Below are 6,032 nucleotides of genomic sequence, written 5' to 3' on the forward strand. Positions count from 1 at the left end.
ACCAACCAACCAAAACCAAAACAACACAAAACAACAACAACAACTTATTAGATGACAGTACCCTAACCTGCTTCCATCTACAGCAAAAGTTTTTTAGTTGTTCAGTATTACTGTGTTGGGTACGCCCTAAACATAACAGTTAGGAAATAATCATTAATGAACACCAATATCTACATTGGTAGATATTGAATCATGACAACCATGACACAGAATAAACTTCATCCCCAAAGAAGAAAATAAGTGAACACAGAACCTAATGAAATGTAATTTCTATGAATGTATCCCATATTCCTGATATCCTTCAGCAACAAGAATCCCCAGTCATCCATTTACTTAGATCTCTGAGTAACAGGGATGAAGAAAAAGCAGAGGCATTCAATGTTTTGGGTTTTTTTGCTTCAGTCTTTCATAAACTCACAGACCTTGGGCTGTCCCATCCCTGGAGTCAGAGCACCACCAGTGTGGGAACTGTGTGGTGTTCCATTCCTGGACACTAAAACTAAGGGCCAACTGTATCATGTGAATGTTCACAAGTCTATGGGAACCTGGTGGGATTCATACCAGGGTACTGATGGAGCTGGCAGATGACATGGCAGGACCCCTCTTGGTGATCTAAAAAGTCTTGGGAGTCCAGGGAGATCCCTGCTAACTGGAAGTTTACTGGTGCTATTCCAATTTACAAAAAAAGGGTGTGAGGGAGGACCCAAGAAATAAAAAATCTGGAGTCTAATTTCAGTACCTGGGCAAATTATGGGAAAGATTGTACTGGATACTGTTGAAAGACATTCAAAGAAAATGTGATCATCAGGCACAGTCAACATGGGTTCACAAAGGGATAGTCCTGTTTAACTAATTTGTTCTCCTTCTATTATGAGGTCACCTGCCCAGGGAATGAAGGGAAGGCTTCATCCAATATGCATGTTGGTTTTCTGGATTTTAGCAAGGCTTTTTAATCTGTCCCTCACAGCATCCTTCTGGACAAGTTGTGCAGCTGTGGGATGAGCAGGTACAAGGTGTGCTGGGTGAAGAACTGGCTAAGGACAGAGCTCAAAGGGTTGTAGTGATTGGGGCTATATCTGGCTTGCTGCTGGTGCCCTTCCTCAGGTCTCACTTCTAGAGGCAGTTCTGTTCCATATACTTATCAATTATTTGGATGTAGGAATTGGCAGATTTACTGATGATACTAAATGGAGATGCTGGTATTTAGGGACAAAGCTAAACTGGGAGATGATTAGCTGGAGAGCAGCCCTGCAGAAAAGGATCTGGCACACTGATCAACAGCAAACTCCACATCACTCATCAGTGTGCCTGGGCAGCCGGGAGGGCAAACCCCATCCCAGTGTGCATTAAACACAGCACAGCACATCAAACACAGTCAAGAGAGGGGATTGTCCTGCTATACTCAGTGTTGGTGAGACCTAGTCAGTTCCATTCCATTCAGTTCCATTCTATCCTATTCTAGAGTTCCTTTCTTCTAAAACTTTTTCCTAAAACCATCTTGGGGTTCAAATCCACTAGGAAAGAGCACCTATAGGCAGGTATGCAGACAAGCCGAATGGAAAGACAAGCAAAATTCAGATACTTTGAGAAAATGAGGCTAGTTATTCAGAAATATGAAGAGAAGCTAGTGTTTATAGAGTACCTCTACAATCAGTAGAGCCTAAATCCCACAGCTTTTCAAGTTAGGCTTACACTTGGGGTCTGCCCTCTGCCTGCCAGGTTTTGACCCCCGGGAAGACTCTGGCCTTGCTTTCCATTCAACAAGGTAAAGTGCCGGATTCTGCACCTGGGATGGGGCAACCCTGGATGTATGGACAGACTGGGAATGAGATGCTGGAAAGCAGTGCCACGGAAAGGGACCTGGCGGTCCTGGTCAATGCCAAGTTGAATCTGAGTCAGCAGTGCCCTGGCAGCCAGGAGGGCCAACCATGTCCTGGGGGGCATCAGGCAAAGCAGCCAGTTGAGTGGGGGGATTGTCCCACCCAGCACTGGTGCGGCCTCACCTTGAATATTGTGTGCAGTTTTGGGCACTACAATATAAGAAAGATATTAAGCTCTTAGAGAAAAGGTTCTGCACCCAGAGTGTGGTTGGGCACTGGAACAGGCTCCCCAGGGAAGTGGTCACAGCACCACGCCTGACAGAGTTCAAGAAACATTTGGATGATTTTCTCAGGCATATGGTGTGACTCCTAGGGATGGTCCTGTGCAGGGCCAGGAGTTGGTCTCGATGATCCTTGTGGATCCCTTCCAACTCAACATATTCTGTGATTCTGTGAAGACCATTCTCTTAAGGAATCTAACCCCCACACCCACGGATTGGCATAAAAGGGAACAGGAGAAATCAGGCACCAGAGGTCAAAATTACCCTCTGTGAATACTCTTCATGGTGCATTAACCCATCACACCATGGAAATACAAGCAGGTTTGGCTGAAAATATCAGTCTAAATAGAAGAATTCTACTACTGTGCAAACATCTTGCATTTGTATCTTTAGCTGGGGAGAAAGTGGGAATTCTTCCTGAAGACTTGCTTTGCTGATTGATGATTATACTCCAGGAAAAACAAAATACAAAAATTCATGAAGTCTAACAGTTTCTTGTTACTGAATTTTAAATGGTTGCATAAGATGCCTCTCTATCACTGATACATCCATAGTGTCATTCATATTATAATCAAAGACTAAACAAACACATAAATAGAAAGATCTATGCATGTAAGTGTTTAATATTCCATAACTTTTAAAATCCTCATAGTATTCAGACCAAGCCTTTTTTTCCTCAGGAAGCCAAGTTGTAGCTCCACATAGTGATGCTGCACCCAGAAAGAGCATACAGAATACCACTGTGTCAAGGAGTGCCCCTTCTTTTTTCAACACTAAATTATTAGGCTTTATAACAAGAGAAGAATTTTTTGATGATCAAATTCATCCCCCCTCAGAGAAGATTTCAAGGAAAACTATGACAGTGTACTGAAAGGGAGACATGAAAATGTGATGATTTCTGTCAGAAAAATCTGTTGTAAAGCATAAACTGTCATGCCTGTGTGCTTTCTCAGACAAATCCCATTTTCTGTCCAGAAATTATGTCCAGTAGTTTTTGAGAATTTTCTCTTTTTACAGATTGTTACCAAACAAGTTATATTTCTTTATGAAGGAGTCTATGCAGCAGTGTGGGAAGATGTTGGAAAATTCTTTTGACTTTAGCACAATAGCATATGGTCCCTATATTTGTGGTTAATGCTTAGTTTTGTACCATGTAGTGCTTAGTACAAATCCCAGAGATTAGTGTGGCCTTGTGTTAGCTCCCCACATCTGTGACTAATAAGTCTTGTGCCAGCTAAAGCTTTTTTATTTACTTATATTAGTGATTAATATGTACTTGTAGATGTCTTAGTTTTGAGAACATAGACAGAGTGTTAGAGTAAAGAGTGATTAGAGGAGTGCGTAATGACCTGACCACATATTTGAGATACTTTCAAGGAAAGAAGGGTCATCAGAAGATTTGGGACCATAAAAGCGAATTTTGAGGAATGGGATGTTCCAAAACGTCCACCAAAGACCCTCAGAAGACCCCTACTCATATCCAAATAAGTACAAGGAAACAATTAGTATATATACATGTAGTCAGGAATGTAATGAATATATAATAGGAATGTAATGAATATGTATTAATTTCATGAACATAACCTGGTCTGTTAAGTTGCTGCTCGTGCATGCTTTGAGGAGTAATCCCCATGTATTCAGCACTGCTAATAAAGTAATGTTGGCTTTCTAACCTAGCAAATTGGTTGGAGAGTTTATTTCCACAGTTTTTGGGGACAAGATATTTGGTATTCCTACAGTGAGCATGAAAAGTAGCTTCAACTGGCATTGCTGTTGGATGTTGGGAATGCTGTATATTTGGTTATTTTTGGACATTTCTAAGCAAATGAGATATTATGTATACTTCACAGCAGAGCAAATATTTCTTAGAAGCATGAGAATTACTGTGTGCATACACTACAAGTGATTTGTTCAAGATGATTTCCCAAAACTGTGAAATTACAGCACAACAAAACACCAATAACAAACACAGAACTGCAAATGAAATCTCCTCTCCCAAAAATTCAGATGGCTATAAATTTAGGAAAGCATGTTGTGTTCCAGTTTAAAACACAGATAATGTTAAAATAATCCCATCATACTAAAATTCACTTGCTACTCCAGAACAAGGAAATATTCAGTTTAATAAAATTACGATAGAAAATTATAAACCAGTTAAAGTAATTTTGCTGACACATTGTAAAATTAGCCAAGGGATCTTTCTGAAAGGTAGCATTACTTAAAAGGAATGTTATTTATAAATATCATTAAGAACAAGTGTCTGGCAGAATATAAGATATACTTTGCAAATTACATAGATAATGTCAACATCTAGGTTTACAATAGTATAAATAACAAATTCTAACCAGCAATTATGGAAAGAATTATTATGAATCCATGTCCAGAATTTTAGGTTTTAAAGTACTTTTAATTGATTAAGTAGATGATTTCAACATAACTGGCTTAATTCCTACCCTTGTACTTCAGAATGCTTCCCTAAGGTTCTTTGATTCCTTCCGCTATTGCAAAGAAGACTTAAAAAGATTTAAGTTTTTTCTTGACTCAGTAGGGCAATTTCTGCGTAACAAAACATTTCTTTCTGTATTGAAATCAATAAACAGTACTGAAAATAAACAAAGGTTCTGAACTAGCTTAATAAAAATAATTTCACTTTCTTATAGCTAACATCACTTACTGTTCATTGCACAGCACTAGATCCCAGCCTGCTGAGCTGTAAACAATCTATCTGCTACTTCAGACCTTTTTACATTTCCAAAAACAAAACAAAACAAAAATGTAACAAATGAAATATGATTTTATTCTACATCACATTGTCTAGATAATCTATACAGCTGTAACATATAAAAAATTGCTCTTACATTCTGCATTTGTGCTGTATACTTAAACCAGTTATGAAAGAATAACAATATTTAAATGGTTGCTTATGTGGTTGTTATTCTTAGCAATTACTAACTGATTAATAAATACATATTTTATATTGCAATTATATAGAACAGAATAGAATAGAATAGAATAGAATAGAATAGAATAGAATAGAATATTTCAATTGTAAGGGACATAGAACTGCCATCCGGTCCAATTGCCCGACCATTTCAGGCCTGACCAAAAGGTAAAGCATGTTATGAAAGGCATTAACCAAATACCTCTTAAACACTGACAGGCTTGGGGCATCAACCAGCTCTCTAGGAAGCCTATTCCACCATTTTGCTAGATGGGAATTTACATCACCTGTCTACTATATGTTAGTGATTCAGACATGTTCCTATCATTCAGACCTCCTAAAATACCTCTTGTCGTGGGTATTGAGCTCTGCAGGATAAGTGAGAGTAGTAAATGAAATACTAACCACCAAAAAATTCCCAGGGCAACCATAACAAATTAAAGTGTCATTAAAGAGACTGAATACAGTCTACATATATTTATATCTCATAATTATATACTGGGATGTACACAGGCTATTAGGTATGAAAAAATTACCACATGCAATCTCTCTATGTTTAAAGTACTTTCTAAATGAAACAATTTATAATTTGACTTCCTAGCAAGGTGTCCAATTAATTAAATTCATTCAGCAGTGATATATTGAAACAAAGTTTAGATCCTAGCAAACAGCTGTCTATTAGAAATCCAAAACAACCCACACAAACCCCCATGAAATTCCACAGAAAGCTACTACAAAGACATGTACTGTACTAGTTCTAACTATGGACCTGAGACTCTCTTAATCGATATACAAATATAATTCCTGTCTATCCATCAACACAGCACACATTAGGATTCAAATTCAAAGGGCTTTAGCTAGGAAAACATTCTTTGTCAGGAAAGCACTCAATCAGAGGCAGAAGGCCTATGTACAGACAAGTCAAAAGCTGCTAGCTCCCTAGATTCTTGTATTTCTTACACTGCAGGTTGTGGAAATCTCTCCTGATAC

The sequence above is a fragment of the Neopelma chrysocephalum genome, unplaced genomic scaffold (assembly GCF_003984885.1).
Source record: "Neopelma chrysocephalum unplaced genomic scaffold, ASM398488v2 Primary Assembly neopelma1_97034, whole genome shotgun sequence".
Taxonomy (NCBI): domain Eukaryota; kingdom Metazoa; phylum Chordata; class Aves; order Passeriformes; family Pipridae; genus Neopelma; species Neopelma chrysocephalum.